General features: G+C 44.6%; 1 protein-coding gene across 1 annotated transcript in view; it reads right to left on the bottom strand.

The window, feature by feature from the left end:
- AUH (AU RNA binding methylglutaconyl-CoA hydratase) overlaps window positions 1-18,957 on the bottom strand; it is a 320,284-nt gene that overhangs the window by 157,768 nt on the left and 143,559 nt on the right. The window lies entirely within an intron of this gene.

Here is an 18,957-nt window from a genome sequence, read left to right as displayed (position 1 = left end):
TGGATAATAAAACAGGGTTAACATATGATGTCAGGTAGAAAGTTGTAATTCAGTGTCTGTGATTGAGTTACATGAGTAGTAGGTGTAATAAAGTGGTACACTTATCAGTTAGAAGCCTTCTAGTGCAACCATTATATTTGGTTCTGGATAATAACAAAGAACAAACCTATTCACCCCTGTGGGAGCTAAATAGGTTTACTCAAAAAGGATGACAGTAAATGAACCAGTGAAAAGGTTGAGATAAGGTATTACATGGAGTAAGTTCAATACCACCTAGAGTAATTTCAGTTCTAAGATAAATTCTTTTTTTTAAGCATGAACAGACATGAGGAGAAACTCGTTTAACCACTTGGTGCCCAAGCTATGTCCTGGGATGTCCTTGACTTTCCGTGGGTATATCTGAATGATGCCTGAGGCTACAGACATCATTCAGATATTAGCATTTTCAGCCGGCGATTCCCTGTACCATAAGAATGATCATAGTGGCTGTTCCGACGCTTGATCGTTCTTACGGGCGGCGGGAGGGGACGTCTCCCCCTCCCGCTGCCCTCCGGTACTTCTACCGACTCACCGCTTCCATCAGTGAGTTGGTCACAGGATCTGTCGGCTCCCGGATGGCGATTATAGAGATTTCCAGCGGACCAGATGGTTGCCGGAGTCTCTATGATCGTTTGGAGGGCGGGTGCGATGTTATGACGTCACGCCCGGCCTCTGCATTCAAATAACGGCGCCGCCTCGGCTGGGAAGCCGTGATCGTTTTTTCTTTTTTTGATTTTAGGCTTCCCAGCCTAGAGGTGAGATGTGGGGTCTTATTGACCCCATATCTCACTGTAAATAGGTCCGATCGTGCCATATTCCTATTACAAGGGATGTTTACATTCCTTGTAATAGGAATAAAAGTAATCAAATTATTTTATTTTTTTTAAGTGTCAAACTAAAAAAATAAAAGTAAAATTAACAATACAAAAAAAAAAATTCAAGCGCCCCTGTCCCCGTGAGCTCATACGCAGGAGTGAATGCATATGCAAGTCCCGCCCACATATGAAAACAGTGTTCAAACCACACGTGAGGTATTGCCGTGAACGTTAGAGCGAGAGCAATAATTCTAGCCCTAGACCTCCTCTGTAGCTCAAAACATGTAACCAGTAAAAAAAATGTAAGCGTCGCCTATGGGGATTTTTAAATACCAAAGTTTGGTTGCGCGTGCAATTTTGAAGCTTGACATGTTGGGTATCTATTTACTCTGCGTATCTTCATCTTTCACATTATGCAAAAAAATTGGGCTAACTTTACTGCTTTTTTTTTTTAAAGCACGAAACTGTTTTTTTTTTCTGAAAAAAACGTGTTTGAAAAATTGCTGCGCAAATACCGTGCGAGATAAAAAGTTGCAACAACCGCCATAGTATTCTTTAGGGTCTTTGCTAAAATATATATATATATATATATATATATATATATATAATGTTTGGGGGTGCTATGTAATTTTCTAGCAAAAAAATTATGAATTTTACATGTAGGAGAGAAATGTCAGAATTGGCCTGGATGCGAAGTGGTTAACCACTTAACCACTTCCCGACCAGCGCACGATGATGTACGTCGACAGAATGGCACGGGCAGGCATATTGGCGTACATGTACGTCCAATATTCGTTGCCGCCGTGCCATCGGGAGCGCGCCGCCGGCGGCGCGCTCCCGCGCTGGTCGGGACCCCCGTGAGTCCGGTCGCGGGACCCGCGGACTCGATCGCCGCGGGCATCCCCGCGATCGTCTCACGGAGCGGCCGAATGGAGGAAATGCTGTATAAACAACATTTTTCCATTCTGCCTAGCAACTAGTGACGCTGATCTCTGCTCCATGTGATTGGAGCAGAGATCAGTGTACACTAAATGAAAGCCCAACCCCCCCACAGTTAGTAACACACCCCTAGGAACACTTAACCCCTACACTGCCACCCACTGGTTAACCCTTTCACTGCCAGTGTCATTTACACAGGAATCACTGCATTTATATAGCAGTGATTACTGTATAAATGACAATGGTCCCAAAAATGTGTCAAAAATGTCCGATGGGTCCCCCACAATGTCGCAGTCACAATAAAAATCGCAGATCGCCGCCATTACTAGTAAAAAAAAAAAATATAAAAAATTATTAATAAAAATGCTATAAAACTATCCCTATTTTGTAAACGCTATAACTTTTGCGCAAACCAATCAATAATCGCTTATTGCGATTTTTTTTACCAAAAATATGTAGAAGAATACGTATCGGCCTAAACTGAGGGAAAAAAATGTTTTTTTATATATTTTTGGGGGATATTTATTATTACAAAAAGTAAAAAATAATGCGTTTTTTTCAAAATTATCGCTCTATTTTTGTTTATAGCGCAAAAAATAAAAACCGCAGGGGTGATCAAATACCACCAAAAGAAAGCTCTATTTGTGGGAAAAAAAGGACGTTAATTTTGTTTGGGAGCCACATCGCACGACCGCGCAATTGTCAGTTAAAGCGACGCAGTGCCGAATCGCAAAAAGTGGTCTGGTCTTTGACCAACAAATTGGTCCGGTCTGAAAGTGGTTAAGGACCAGGCCTCTTTTTCAGAATCTGTGTTTGCATGTTTAAAAGTATTTTTTGCTAGAAAATTACTTAGAACCCTCAAACATTATATGTTATTTTTTTTCTAACACCCTAGAGAATAAAATGGCGGTCATTGCAATACTTTTTTTCACACCGTATTTGTGCAGCGGTCTTACAAGCGCACTTTTTTTTTTTAATTCACTTTTTTTGAATAAAAAAATAAGACAACAGTAAAATTAGCCCAATTTTTTTATATTGTGAAAGATAATATTACGTAGAGTAAATTGATACCCAACATGTCATGCTTCAAAATTGCGCCCGCTCATGTTTTTACCCTCAAAAATCTCCATAAGCGACATTTTAAAAATTCTACAGGTTGCATGTTTTGCGTTACAGAGGAGGTCTATGGCTAGAATTATTGTTCTCGCTGTACCGATCGCGGTGATACCTCACATGTGTGGTTTGACTACCGTTTTCATATGCCGGCGCTACTCACGTATGCGTTGGCTTCTGCGCTCGTCGGGACGGGGTTTTTATTTTTATCTATTTTACTTGATTTTATTTATTTTTACACTGTTTAAAAAAAAAAATGGATCACTTTTATTCCTATTACAATGAATGTAAACATCCCTTGTAATAGGAAAAAGCATGACAGGTCCTCTTAAATATGAGATCTGGGGTCAAAAAGTCCTCAGATCTCATATTTGGACTTAAATGTAAAAAAAAAAAAAAAAAAATCATTCGACAAATGTTCCTTTAAGAGGTATGGGCGGAAGTGACGTTTTGACAACGCTTCTGCCCTCCTATAGTATAGAGACGAGTGGGGGCCATCTTAGCCTCACTCGTCTCCATACCCAGCACAGGAAAGGACCACGCGGGAGATTGGCGGGAGGGGGGGTGATTACCATTATTGTAAACAGGACCACCTCCTGTAAAGATGGATATATCGGTTGTGGCAGCAGCTGCTGCTGTTACCGAGATATCCCTCTTCAAAGTACCGATGTATATGTACATGAGGCGGTCCTTAAGTAGTTAAACCATTCCAAAGAAATGTACAAAGTATGTGATAATGAGTATAGCATGGAACAAAGAGGAAAAAAAAGGTAAGTGTCACCTTGTTTATGGTCTCCTGTCACTTATCTGCCTTAGCCCGTTAAATATAAGAAAGTGTCCTGGGGGCTTCAGAAGTGGAAGAGGGCAACATAGTTCTGAATCCATTGAGTCTTTTCCATATAAGTTGGGGAAGGTAAAGGGCATGGACAGTAAAGATAAATGGAAATGGAAGAAGAAGAGGAGGGGAGGAAGGGCGACTGGGAGATGTGGGGTAGGGGTTCTGCGGAGCTGGGGTTATGGGAAAAAGGAAAAAAATAGAACAGAGGAAAGCAAGTGGAAACCTGGTAAAGAAGGAACAGCACACCCTCAGGTGGGCATGAGCTTATGGTGCCCAGGATTAAGATTCTCCTTGTAGCTTTACCTGCTGCTGCAAACATGGAATCAATCCAGTAAAACCATGTGTTGACGCATATGTCAGACTGTTATGGGAGTGGTGTACAAGGCCTTTCATTTGCCTATCTCTACTCTGTCTATCCTTAATGATATCAGGGGAGGAGAGGGGTCTTTCAAAACGTAAAGGGATATAAACTTTTGTCACATTTAAAAGATGGGAAAGGATAGACTTCTTGTAGGTTTTGGTTACCAAATCAATTTCCTAAAAACATTGGTGCTTAATAATGCAATAGATGTTTCATTAACCACTTGCTGATCGCTGCACACAGATGTACGTCCGCAGAATGGCACAGGCAGGCAAATGGGCGTACCTGTACGTCCCTTTAAATTTGCCGCCTATCAGGGAACTCGATGTTCGGCGGCAGCCCACAATTGTGGTGTAGAGAGGTAGAACGGGGAGATGCCTATGAAAACAAGGCATTTCCCCATTCTGCCTAGTGACATGACAGGGATCTACTGCTCCCTGACATCGGGAGCAGTGATCGCTGTCATGTCAGTGGTAGCCCATCCCCCCTACAGTTATAACACCTCCCTAGGACACACTTAACCCCTTCCCTGCCAGTGTCATTTACACAGTAATGAGTGCATTTTTATAGCACTGATCGCTGTATAAATGACAATGGTCCCAAAATAGTGTCAAAAGTGTCCGATGTGTCCGTCATAATGTCGCAGTCACGATAAATATCACAGATCGCCGACCATTACTAATAATAAAAAAAATGAATAAAAATGCCATAAATCTATCCCCTATTTTGTAGACACTATAACTTTTGCACAAACCAATCAATATATGCTTATTGCAATTTTTTTTTATATCAAACATTTGTATAAGAATACATATCGGTCCAAACTGAGAAAGAAATTTTTATTTTTTTTGGAGGATATTTATTATAGCAAAAAATAAAAAATATTGCTTTTGTTTCAAAATTGTCACTCTTTGTTTATAGCGCAAAAAAATAAAAAAAACGCGAAGGTGATCAAATGCCACCAAAAGAAAGTTCTATTTGTGGGAAAAAAAGGACGTCAATTTTGTTTGAGTACAACGTCGCACGACCGTGCAATTGTCAGCTAAAGCGACGCAGTGTTGAATCACAAAAAATGCTCTGGTTGGGACAGGGGTAAAATATTATGGGGCTAAAGTGGTTAAAACCTAGGGCAAGTTTTGCCTAATAACACTTTTGTTTTATGTATGCAAACTTGCAATACATGAAATTTTGCATACTGTATATACAATCATTATGGTACTTATCCAAGCAACTCTAGCAATATAAATATGTAAGGCAAGAGGAAGAAGGCCAAGTCATACTGCACTTGATAATCTGTTATTTTTTGGGACTGTTCCATGACCTTGCTCCAGAAAGGTCTAAGCTTTGGACAGGACCAAAGTACATGGAGGAATAAGCCTTCTTCGGAACTGCATCACCAGCATTTATTAGAAGAATTTGGGTAATATACCTTTTGTCTGTACCACCAGTTCTGGTAATATGTATGTCTTACTGCAGAGTTTGAAGTATTATTTTCTGCATTTTTGCTTAGCTGCAGAGTATTTGAAGCATCCACTTTGGATTTTAAGTGGTAGCGGTATTGTATTTATATTTAACCACTGGCATGTTTAACCCCTACTGCCCAGGCCAATTTTCAGCTATCAGTGCTGTCGCACTTTGAATGACAATTGCACAGCCATGCAACACTGTACCCATATGAAATAGTTATCTTTTTTTTCACACATATAGAGCTTTCACTTAGTGGTATTTAATCGCCATTGGGTTTTTTTATTTTTTGCTCAACAAAATGACCAGTTACACTTACCGGTAACGTCTTTTCTAGGAAATCTTCCAGGACGGCACACCTGAGAGAGATGACTGGTCCACCTGACAGGAAACACAATCAACAACAAATTTAAAAGTCCCCACCCCTCCCTCAGACCCTCAGTTATGGTAAAGAAAATCCCACACCAGTGTCAGAGGGAACATTCTGTGAGGAATCAATATACCACACCAATAAAATAAGGGTAGGGAAGTAGGCCTGCCGTCCTGGAAGATTTCCTAGAAAAGACGTTACCGGTAAGTGTAACTGGTCATTTTCTCCAGTCATCTTCCAGGACAGCACACCTGAGAGGATAAGCAAGAAGTTCAGGCCTACCTTTAGGGCGGGACAACCGCTTGTAGGACCTTCCTGCCAAATGCCAAATCCTGAGGGGACAACAGTTCCACTCTGTAGTGCCTCAGAAAAGTTCTATGGCTCGTCCATGTTGCTGCTCTGCAGATCTGGTCGATTGAGGCGCCTGCCCTTTCTGCCCAGGAGGTCGCTAGGGATCTGGCTGAATGCGCCTTAAGGCGGGTTGGTACTGGTTTACCCGCCTGTCTATAAGCGATGGATATGGTTTGTCTAACCTATCTAGCTATCGTTGTTTTGGATGCTTGTAGACCCTTTCTCTTCCCTGAAAAGGTGATCAATAAATGACTGGATCTCCTAAAGTCTCTCACCCTTTCTAAATAGACTAGGAGACAACGCCTGACATCTAAGAAATGGAATCTTTCCTCTTCCTTATTCTTGGGATTCTGGCAAAAGGACGGGAGAATAATCTCCTGTGTTCTATGAAATAATGAAGCCACCTTTGGCAAATAAAGAGGATCCTGAGTGAGGATTACCCTATCCTCTAGGATGCGTAAAAACAGCTCTTTAATTGAAAGAGCCTGTATATCACCCACCCTTCTGGCCGTAGTAATAGCCAGGAGGAAGGCCAACTTAAACGATAAAAGTTTAACAGAAATTAGAGCCACCGGCTCAAAAGGCCCCCTTGTTAGGGCATCTAATACCAGGGATAGGTCCCATGGAGGGCAACTGACCGATCTAACTGGGACTACCCTTTCCCTGGCCGACAAAAATCTTTTTATCAGCGGTTCCTGTCCTAGCTTCCTATCAAAAAACACGGACAGGGCTGCCACCTGGACCTTTAGGGTGCTAACTGCCAAACCCTGGTCCACCCCCTCTTGAAGAAAGTCTAGGATGGTAGGTATCATCTGGAGAGCCCCCTCCTTAGACCGCAGCCAGTGGGAGAAGACTTTCCAGACCTTTGCATAAATTTTTCTGGTGATGTCTTTCCTACTGAGGAGAAGAGTATCTATCACTCTCTCCGAACAGCCCCTGTCGGGGAGTATTTCCCTCTCAACAGCCATGCTGTCAGAGAGAGACGACCCGGGTCGGGGTGAAAGATTGGACCCTGACTGAGTAGATCTCGTTGCACCGGCAGATGCAGCGGGGGAGCTATCGAGAGACTCTGAATGGTGGGGAACCAAACTCTCTTGGGCCACCAGGGTGCTATCAGTATCAGGTCTGACCTTGAGTAGGTTAATTTCTGTAGGACTCTGGGGAGAAGTACTAATGGGGGAAAGGCATAAGCCAGCCTGAAATCCCACACCTGTACCAGAGCGTCTATCCCTTCTGCTTCTTGATCCTTGTAAAGGGAGAAAAACCTGAGTACCTTCGCATTCCCTCGGGAAGCGAACAAATCTATTTCTGGCTTGCCAAAATGACTGCACACCAGGAAAAAGATTTCTTTGCTCAATGCCCATTCCCCCTGAAGGATGGGCTGTCTGCTTAGAAAATCTGCTTGCAGATTGAGTGAGCCTTTTATATGAATCGCTGACAGTGAAAGGACCTTCCTTTCTGCTTTCACAAGGATCTGCTGTGCTAACCGTCTTAGTTTGTCCGACTTTGTCCCCCCTTGGTGGTTTAGGTATGCCACCGTGACTAGGTTGTCTGAAAGGACCTGAACCTCTCTGTCCTGCAGTTCCTCTCGGAAATAGTCTAAGGCTTTGCCTACTGCCAGAAGCTCCCTGAAATTGGAAGATTCCCTGGCTTGGCTGTGGTTCCAGGGCCCCTGGGTATATCGGTCTCCCAGATGAGCCCCCCAACCCCAAGCGCTGGCGTCCGTGGTCAAGACCAAAGGGTTTACCTGGGACCAGGGGCGACCATTCACCAAATTCTGTGGGTCGAGCAACCACTGCAGAGAACGAGATACCTCCTCTGTGATGGGTACTCTGCACTCTAATGTTTCTCTTTTTCCTCCCCATGAGGTAAGTAGGAAAGTCTGAAGCTCCCGAGAATGGAGTTGTGCCCAGGTTACAGCCGGAATGCAGGCCGTCATGAGACCCAGCAGTCTCATTAAATATCTCAGAGAGGCTTCTCCTCTTTCGAGAAGGGTGACAACCGCATTCTGGACCTTCGTTACCTTCTCTGTTGGTAGGAATACCTTCTGTGCCTGCGAGTCTAACAGGTAACCCAGGTATAGTTTGGACTGAGATGGAGTCAGTGAGGACTTCTCCCGGCTGACCATCCAGCCCAAGGTCTCCAGAGTTTCTAATACGATGTCTCGGTCTATTACTGCTTGCCTCTGATCCACACTGTAGATCAGCAAGTCGTCCAGGTAGGGTATTAACCCTATCCCTTGCAGATGTAGATATGCTACTTCGGCCATCACCTTTGTGAATACCCTTGGACTTGCCGCCAGCCCAAAGGGAAGAGCTCTGAACTGCCAGTGTTGTACTCTCTGCTGTATGCAAACTGCGAAGCGTAGGTACTTCTGGTGTTCGGGAGCAATAGGTACGTGTAGATAAGCGTCTTTTAGGTCCAGGGTGACCATAAAGACTCCTCTCTGCAGATGTTTTCTTACTGAGTAAATACTCTCCATCCTGAACTTTTTGTGAAGTAAGTAACGGTTGAGTCTTCTTAAATTTATTATCAACCGAAGTTTGCCTGAGGGTTTTGGAACCACAAATACGTGTGAGTAAAAACCCTGGGCAAGCTGACTGGTTGGTACTGGAGCAATAACCCCTTGCTAGCTCCTTTAGATTTCTCAGTAACCCTTCTGCCTTGGTTGGGTCCCTGGGAGGAAAAGTAACCAGAAACTCCTGTGGGGGATGAGTCTGAAATTCCAGTATGTACCCCACCTCTAAAAGATTTAAAATGTATGGACTCTGCGTAATCCTTTCCCACTGGGGAAGGAAGTCGCTGAGTCTTGCGCCTACCTTTACGGTGGCGTCATTTGCCTTCTTTCTGAGAGGCTCCAGAACTGGAGAAAAGAATTGCACTTTTTTCTTTTCCTTTTCCCAAGTTCCACTTCTTCCTCTGTTCGGCTTTCCCCTTATGATGGGTCTTTGAGTAGGGGCCTCGAAAAAATTTCTTACCCCTTTCCCTCTTGGGTCTTACCGGGAACTTCTTACCCTTTTCAGTAGATCGGGACAAAACCTGATCTAGGCCTGAGCCAAACAGCAGGGAACCTTCAAAGGGAATGCCGCATAGGCGAGACTTGGAAGTAAAATCTCCATCCCAGGTCTTTACCCATAGGGCCCTCCTGGCGGAGTTCAAAAGTGCTGCTGCCTTAGCTGTGGTCCTAACAGTCTCCACCACTGCATCTGCCACATATGCTACTGCTCGACTGATTACCTCCAGCGAGTCTACGATTTCTTTAGTCTCCCTACTGCGGGAAACGTGATCCATTAATTTGCCCAGCCAGGTGTCTGCATTCCTGGCTACACAGGCGGAAGCCAGAGCCGGCGCCATTGCTGCCGCATTCGCCTCCCAGGCTCTTTTGAGTAAGGTCTCCGACTTTCTATCCATCTGATCCTGGATATTTCCAGAATCTTCAAAAGGATAAATCAGACCTCTTAGATACCTGCGCTAAGGCTGCATCCAAACGAGGAGCTTTAAAAAATTTCTCCTCCTCCTCATCTTTAAAGGGACACCTTCTTTTCCAAGCTTTCAGTTTGAGAAGCTTGCGTTCAGGTTCCTTCCATTCTCTGAGGATTATCTCCTTCAGAGACTGGTGGATGGTAAAGGTTCTAGTCTGCAACCTTCCTAGACCTCTATATACTCTGTCCTGCGCTGAGACTTGAGCAGAGGGAACCTGGATATCTTCTGAGGTGTAAATGGCTTTTAATAAGCCTTCCATGTCCTCACTCGAGAACAAAAGTCCCCCAAGTTTAGCCTCCCCCTGGCTATCTTGGTCTGAATCTTCCTCTCCAGAACTACAGTCTGGGACCTGACCTTCCTCCACCTCCGATAAAAGGGAGACTTGGCCCTGGGAACTTTCCGCATAAGATGTGGAAAAATTTTCTTGTAACTGAGGAGTCTCTCTCTCTGATGGTCCCTCCTCCAAACCCTTCACTAGGGTAGACTGAAAAGATTGAAGGGTGGCCAACATTTCTGCTTGTAAGGCCCTACATTCCTTCACGACCTGGGCGGTCTCCTTGCCTGCGAGTTTAATGATACATCGATCGCAGAAAGGTTTGGTGTGGTCTTGTGCTAACTTAGAATTACAATACCCACAACGCCTGGACTTTGAAGTAGCCTTTCCCTTAGACCTAGCAGCTGACCCCTGGGCAGAGCTTTCGGTCCCTGGGAATAGTCAAAAACAAATAGACAATTAGCTACACATGTCCTAAAGGGGCACAGGAGCTCTACCCCAGAGTACCCTGCCCCTAAAAACAGTTGGATCACTCACCCCCAGTGGCGACCTCAACGGCTGTCTGCTCAGATGGACCTTCCACTTCCATGGCGATTTGCTGCCCTGCAGGATCGCTAGACAAGGTACAATCTTGAGCGTCCCCTTGTTGTCTTATAGGTGCTGCTGACAAAAAAACGTTTCACCGGAATAGGAGACTGGGTGCTTCACGCCGCACCCGCTCTGTTTAAATAACGCGCCGATCGGCGCCATCTTTAAGAGGTCCGTTGTCCGGAAATGACGTACGGCCTCTTCCGGTCCTGCGCCCTGAGGCTGGAACGCACGCCGGTGCGTCCAGCCGCCTCAGCGGTTTCCGGAACTCGATACCGGGAAGTGACGCCTTTGGACTTCCGGACATGCGCCCTAGTGCTGGAACGCACGCCATCCGCGTTCCGCACTCCGGAAGACAGCAGCTCACCTCACTCCACCAACGAAGCTTGTTCAAGGTAGGAAAAGAACAAGGTATGAAAAGGGGAATAGCACTTCTGGGACAACTCCCCTGTCCCGCGAGGCTGTTAACAAGGCTCCCTAAGGAGGCCTTGAGTGAGGATTACTTCCCCCAAGTATTCCCTGGGGGATACAAGGGAGCACCACAGACCCTGTCTGCTGAGTCCCAGGGAGAAAAACCTCACAAGGAAAAAACGGGGTCCCAGACCCTATAACAAAAAGTTAAAAGGAAATTTGGTTTCGCTGCCATCCTGTGGGAAACACAATCAAGAACTGAGGGTCTGAGGGAGGGGTGGGGACTTTTAAATTTGTTGTTGATTGTGTTTTCTGTCAGGTGGACCAGTCATCTCTCTCAGGTGTGCCGTCCTGGAAGATGACTGGAGAAAAAAACGTTTTTTTATTAAATTTTGCAAACAGGTAATTTTTCTCCTTCACTAATGTGCGCCGGTGAGGCTGCACTCATGGGCACTGATAGGCTGCACTGATGCGCTCTGATAGGCGGTACTGAAGGGCATTTAGAGGTGGCACTGATAGGCAGAACTGATAGGTGACACTGATGAGGAGGCACTGATTTCCAGCACTACACTGATAATCAGGACACTGATAATCAGTGCACATGTCCCTAACACAAGCCAGTTATAAGCTCTCTTCTTCAAAAAAACCAATGAACAGCTTGTGTTTACATCCTGTGATCAGCGGTTATTGACTGACAGCTGATCACGTGGTAAAGGACCGCTGTGATTTCATCTAGCATTAAGATAAAAAAACTTTCTGTATGCAGCAGACCCCCCCCCCACAATATTTACCTGAGCCCATCTCAATCCAGCGATGTTGCAGGAGCATCTCGGTTGCCCAGGACTCTCTCTCCTCATTAGCTGAGACAGCAGCATGGTGCCATTGGCACCAGCTGCTGTCAAAATCAGTGAGCCAATGAGGAGAGAGAGAGAGGGTAGGGCCAAACTGCGGCTGTGTCTGAATGGACACACAGCGCAGTGGCTCAGCTGCACCCATAGCAAGCTGCACACGAGGGACCCGTGAAAATGAGGATCTGGGCTGCTCTGTGCAAAGCCGCAGAGCAGGTAAGTATAACGTATTTGTTATATTTAACCGGTTCCCGACCGCCACACGCTGATATACTTCGTCAGAATGGCACGGGTGGGCAAATGGGCGCACCTGTACGTCCCTCTCATGCCCACGGCAGTCGGATCGTTAGAAGACTGACCAGTCCCCAGGGCCAGACCAATGATTTATGGTCTGGACTGGGTGATCGCTCCTAACAAATGGAAACCTTCCCCTGTCTGTGTAAGTGTAAACACAGGCATGTAGTATTTTCAATTCCAGTGAGAGGAGAGATAACATCTAACCGTGAGTTGCACCAACACTACACTAACACCAGTACACATAGATACACTTGCCACCCCCCCCCCCCTCCAGATCACCCCCTGATTGCCAGCCCCCCCCCCAAGTTAACCCCTTCACTCCCTGTCACTGTGTCACCAATTGCAGTTTTCAGATTTTTCACTGATCACCACATTGGTGTCATATGTGACTGAAATAAGTGTTAGGGCAGTTAGTAGTAGGTCCCGTTAGGTCTAGGTTACCCCCTAACCACCCCTAATAAAGGTTTAACCCCTTCATCACCCCCCAGTTAATCCTTTCACCCGGTCGCCAGTTTCACTAATCAATCACCGTATTTGTGTCACGGGTGATGCTAGTTAGCCACTTAGTTGATTCGTTTCACCGTCAGGTTTTTATAGCATCAGGCACCCCCATATATTTACCATATAATAAAGGTTTTAAACCCGATTGCCCCCTAGTTAACCCTTTCACCCCCTGTCACCAGTGATCACTGTATTATTGTTACGGGTGATGCTTGTTATTTTGTTTTTTATAGCATCAGGGCACCCGCTTTATTTTACTCAATAAAGGTTTAACACCCTGATCGCCCGGTGGGTGATACAGTTAAGTTTTAGCGTCAGTAAGGGTCTTCATCGCCCTAGGCAGCATCAGATTAATGCCAGTAGTGCTAACACCCACACACGCACCATACACCTCCCTTAGTAGTATAGTGTCTGAACGAATCGATATCTGATCAGATCTTTACTAGCGTCCCAAGTAGTTTAGGGTTCCCAAAAATGCAGTGTTAGTGGTACCAGCCCAGATAATTGCTAGAACCTGCATTTAGCCCCTCCACACAGCCCAGCCCACCTAAGTGCAGTATCAGTCGATCACTGTCACTTACAACAACACAACACACATAACTGCAGCATTCCCAGAGTCAGTCCTGATCCCTGAGAATGCTAACAGTTTTTTTGGTAGCATTTGAATCAGTCGCTGAGAGTCAGGAGCTCTTTTTCCTGGGAGTCTCACTACTAGTGTACCAGTAAATTTAGAGACCAAAATGTCAAATTGAAGGTACACAAGTGAAGAGGCCTACACGTTTATGAGCATGACAGACAGTGAAGAGGAAGTCACTCATCTGTCAGATTCAGGCTCAGAATACGATCCTGTAGACAGCAGCAGCACCCTGACAGATAGCTCTGACGACGGAGTTGTGGCATACCTGACCCGGTTCTTTTGCTGTCGTTGAGGTGGAAGAATCACAGGGCTCTCGTATGGAGCAGAGAGCCAGTACTAGTGCCGCTCATCCTTCTGGCCTGATAAGCACCAGCTGCCTAGAACTCCCTGGTCATAGTCAAACCAGCACTGCAGTAACACGTGGTAATGTGGCGAGTCCCATAAGTGCAGTTCAAGCTGGTGAGGTGGCTAGCACAACTAGTGTCCCGCAACCACCAAGAAGACGAAGACAGGGCCGTTAAGCTCATAGTGCCCTTCCTGCTGCATTTGCCAATCCTAATTGGGAGCCCACCACTTCTGCAGCACCTGTGCTTCCCCCATTCACTGGCCAACTCGGAATTCAGGTGCAAACAGTTGATTTTACGTCACTTAATTTTTATTTGCTGTTTTTCACGAAAGATTTCCATAGATCTATTGTGAACCAAAGCAATTTGTATGCTGGTCAGTTCATCGCTGCTTATCCTCATTTCACCCTTGCCGGAGATTGGAAACCTATTAGCCCTTGTACACACGGTCGAAGAATCCGTCGGAATGTGTCCTATTGGACCGTGTCGTCGGATAATCCAACTGTGTGTGGTATACATCGGACTCATTCCGTCGGAATATCCGTCGGACCCAATTTTCCAACATGTTGGAAATATTTCCCGACCAACTGGGCTGATCGGACATACTCCGATCATGTGTAGAGAATTTTGATTGGACCAAGTGCCACGCATGCTCAGATCAAATTCCTACATCAAAGCTATTGGCTACTAGCCTGAATGTAGTCCCATCGTAACAAAATTACGTCATCACGTTCTGAAAGATCGGATTTTTCGCCAACTTTGTCCGACCGTGTGTATGCAACAGTTTCGGACAAGATCCGACGGACAAGATCCGACGGACAAGATCCGACGGATTTGGTTGTGGAAATCTCTGACCGTGTGTACAGGGGCTTAGGGTTTCTGAATTTAAGACCTTTCTGAGCATATCCCTCCTCATGGGCATAACTAAAAAGAGCGAGTTGCGGTCATATTGGTCGACTGACCCAATTCACCATTTGCCCATGTTCTCTGCCTTTATGACCAGGGCACGATATGAGCAGATCTTGCGGTTCATGCACTTCAATGACAATAAACTTTGTCATTCTCGGAGTGACCCTGGATACGATCGGCTCTATAAAATTCGGCCCCTCATAAACCACTTCAACCAACAGTTTGCAGCCTTGTTGTTTACTCCCCATCAAGTTGTCTGCATTGATGAGTCCCTGATTAAATTTTCTGGTTGCTTGTCTTTCAAACAGTATCTTCCCAGCAAGCGTGCTAGATATGGGGTCAAGATGTATAAGCTCTGTGACAGGGCCACAGGCATATATATTATATATATATTATATATATATATATATATATATATATATATATATAGCTTTATTGTTTACGAGGAAAGAGATAGTCGGGTAGAGTTGGAGAACTGCCCAGATTCATATACAAATGCAGTGATTGCTGTGTAAATGACACTGGCAGTGAAGGGGTTAACCAGTGGGTGGCAGTGTAGGGGTTAAGTGTTCATAGGGGCGTGTTACTAACTGTGGGGGGCTGGGCTTTGATTTAGTGAACACTAATCTCTGCTCCAATCACATGGAGCAGAGATCAGCGTCACTTGTTGCTAGGCAGAACGGGGAGATGCTGTTTACAACGGCATCTCCTCATTCAGCCACCCCGTGAGACGATTGCAGGTATGCCAGTGGTGATCAAGTCCGCGGGACCAGGGACCAGACTCACGGGGGTCCCGAACGACACGCGAGCGGCAGGGCGGCATTTAAAACTGGACGTACCTGTACGCCAATATGCCTGCCTGTGCCATTCTGCCGGCACATCGGCGTGCGCCGGTCGGGAAGTGGTTAAAGAATGTTGCGTTTGATATCCATGTACTCGGCATAAGATTATCTTTTTTATTTCATCAAACATTTGGGCGATATAGTGTGTTTTAATGCATTCAAACTAAAAAAAAGTGTATTTTTTTCCCCCAAAAATTGAAAAATCCCTGCGCAAATACTGCGTGCAACACCCACTATTTGAATCGGTAGGGCCTTTGCGTTAAAAAAATATATAATGTTTGGGGGTTGGAAGAGTGAGTGATGTGTGACATAAAAACATATAAAATGCCAGGGCAGTTCAAACACCCCCCCATGACCCCATTTTGGAAAGTAGACACCCCAAGCTATTTGATGAGAGGCGTGTTGAGTCCGTGGAATATTTTATATTTTGCCACAAGTTGCGGGAAAAGTCTTTTTTTTTTGCACAAAGTTCTCACTAAATGATCTATTGCTCAAACATGCCATGGGCATATGTGAAATTACACCCCAAAATACATTCTGTTGCTTCTCCTGAGTATGGAGATACCACATGTGTGAGACTTTTTGGGAGCCTAGCCATGTACAGGACCCTGAAAACCAGTCACATTTTATGCCCTTAGAGAGCCTTCGGGCTTTCTAAGGGCATAAAATTGGGATTTCACTTCCGCACTACCTATTACAGTTTTGGAGGTCCTGAAATGTCAAGATAGCACAAACCCCCCACAAATGACCCAATTTGGAAAGTAGACACCTCAAGTTTTTTGCTGAGAGTCATGTTGTGTCAATGGAATATTTTATATTTTGCCACAAGTTTCGTGAATATAAATGTTATTTTTTTACACAAAGTTGTCACTAAATAATATATTGTTCAAACATGGCATTTTTATATGTAGAATTACACCCCAAAATACATTCTGCTGCTTCTCCTGTGTACGGGGATACCACGTGTGAGACTTTTTGGGAGCCTAGCCACGTACAGGATCCCAAAATCCAAGCACCGCCTTCAGGCTTTCTAAAGGCATAAAATTCTGATTTTACACCTCACTATCTATCACAGTAACGGAGGCCCTGAAATGTCCAGATAGCACAAAACCCCCCAAATGGACCCATTTTGGAAAGTAGACACCTCAAGGTATTTGCTAAGAGGCATGGTTAGTATTTTGCAGATCTCATTTATTTTTGAAAATGAAGAAAAAACAGAAGAATGTATTTTTTTTTCCTTTTTTCAATTTTCAAAACTTTGTGACAAAAAGCAAGATCTGTGAAATACTCAACATGCCTCTCAGCAAAAAGCTTGGGGTGTCCACTTTCCAAAATGGGGTCATTTGGCTGTGTTTTGTGCTATCTGGGCATTTCATGGAATCTGAAACTGTGATAGGCAATGAGGAGTGAGATCAAAAATGTACGTCCTTAGAAAGCACAATGCCGCGTACACACGATTGGAATTATCGTCGGAAAAAGCTCTGATGGTTTTCCCGTCGGAATTCCGACGGAATTCTGCTCAAACTGTCTTGCCTACACACGATCACACCAAATTCCGTCTGCCAAGAACACGGTGACATACAACACGTACGACGGGACTAGAAAAAGGAAGTTCAATACTTAGTAGCCAATAGCTTCCATCTTGTAGTTGAATCTGAGCATGCATGAGTTTTTGTGCGTCGGAATTGCATACACACGATCGGAATTTCCGATAGAAAGTTTTTCCTTCGGGAAAATTGAGAACATCCGATCAAAATTTTGCTGGCGGGAGTTCGGCAAGCTAAATTTCGATGGAACATACACACGTTCGCATTTTCCGATGAAAAGCTCTCATCGGTCTTTTGCTGGCAGGAATTCGGCAAGCTAAATTCCGATGTAACATACACACGGTCGCATTTTCCGATGAAAAGCTCTCATCAGTCTTTTGCTGGCTGTGTATGTAGCGTTAAGGCAGTGATTGGTTTTGGGGGCCCTGTATGCGCTTGGACTGCCAAAAAGTCCCACACATGTGGTATCCCCGTACTCAGGAGAAGCAGCAGAATGTAATTCCACATATAACCATGCCATGTTTGAACAATATATCATTTAGTGACAACTTTGTGTAAAAACAGAAAAAATTAAATTTTCCCGAAACTTGTGGCAAAATATAAAATATTCCATGGACTCAATATGCCTCTCTGAAAATAGCTTAAAGTGTCTTCTTTTCAAAATGGGGTCATTTGGTGGGTTTTGTGCCATCGTGTCACTTCATGGCCTCTGAAACTGTGATAGGTAGTGAGGAAGTGAAATCACCATTTCACGTCCTTAGAAAGCCATGTTTGAGCAATAGATCATTTAGGGCCGGTTCACACTGCGGGCGATGCGAGGCGACACGACTCGCCTCGCCGCTATCTTACAAGTCGCCCCCGTTCTGTACAATGGAACCGTTCTGAGAGGAGCGACTCGAGTCGCTCCGACTCAGAAAAAAGGTTCCTGTACTACTTTCGGGTGACCTCGGGGCGACTTGCATTGACTTCTATACAGAAGTCATCTGCAAGTTGCCGCTGAGGTCGCGGCAGGTCGCGGCGAGGCAAGTCGGTGTCGCCTCGCATCGCCTGCAGTGTGAACCGGCCCTTAGTGACAACTTTGTGCAAAAAAAAACAACATTTTAATTTTCCCGCAACTTTTGGCAAAATAGAAAATATTCCATGGACTCAACTTGCCTATCAGCAAATAGCTTGGGGTGTCTACTTTACAAAATGGGGTAATTTGGTGGGTTTTGTGCTATCTTGCCATGTTATGACTTTTGAAACTGTGATAGGTAGTGAGGAATGTAAATCAAAAATTTACACCCTTAGAAATCCTGGCGGTGCTTGGTTTTTGGGTCCTGTACATGGCTAGGCTCCCAAAAAGTCTCACATATGAGGTATCTCCACACTCAGGAGAATCAGCAGAATGGATTTTGGGGTGTAATTCCACATATAACCATGGCATGTGTGAGCAATACATCATTTAGTGACAACTTTGTGTAATTTTTTTTTTTCAAACACTTGCGACACAAAAATCAAATATTCAATGGGCTCATAATGCCTCTCAGCAATTTCCTTGGGGTATCTACTTTCCAAAATGGGGTCAGTTGGGGGGGGGGTTGTACTGCGATGCCATTTTAGCACCTCAAGAAATGAGATGGGTAGTCATAAACTAAAAGCTGGGTAAATTCCAGAAAATGTACCTTAGTTTGTAGACACTATAACTTTTGCGCAAACCAATAAATATATGATTATAGACATTTTTTTTAAAGACATGTGGCCGAATACATTTTGGCCTAAATGTATGACTAAAATTTAGCTTATAAATTTTTTTTTTCATTTTTAATAGTATTTATTGGTTTTAGCAGATCAAAATACAAGCTACAGTCTGAAAACCCCTGAAAATAGAAACATATCTTGGTCAACACGACCTACGAGACATAAAGAAAATATAATGTGAACACAAGTATTACAAAAATTTGTGTGCTATGGGTGATAAGTAACTACATCCACCTGACTGAACTA

This window comes from Lithobates pipiens, unplaced genomic scaffold (assembly GCF_037356315.1).
Source record: "Lithobates pipiens isolate NorthernLeopardFrog02 unplaced genomic scaffold, aLitPip1_a1.2 Scaffold_11, whole genome shotgun sequence".
Lineage (NCBI taxonomy): Eukaryota > Metazoa > Chordata > Amphibia > Anura > Ranidae > Lithobates > Lithobates pipiens.
This window is presented reverse-complemented; position numbering and strand designations above follow the sequence as displayed.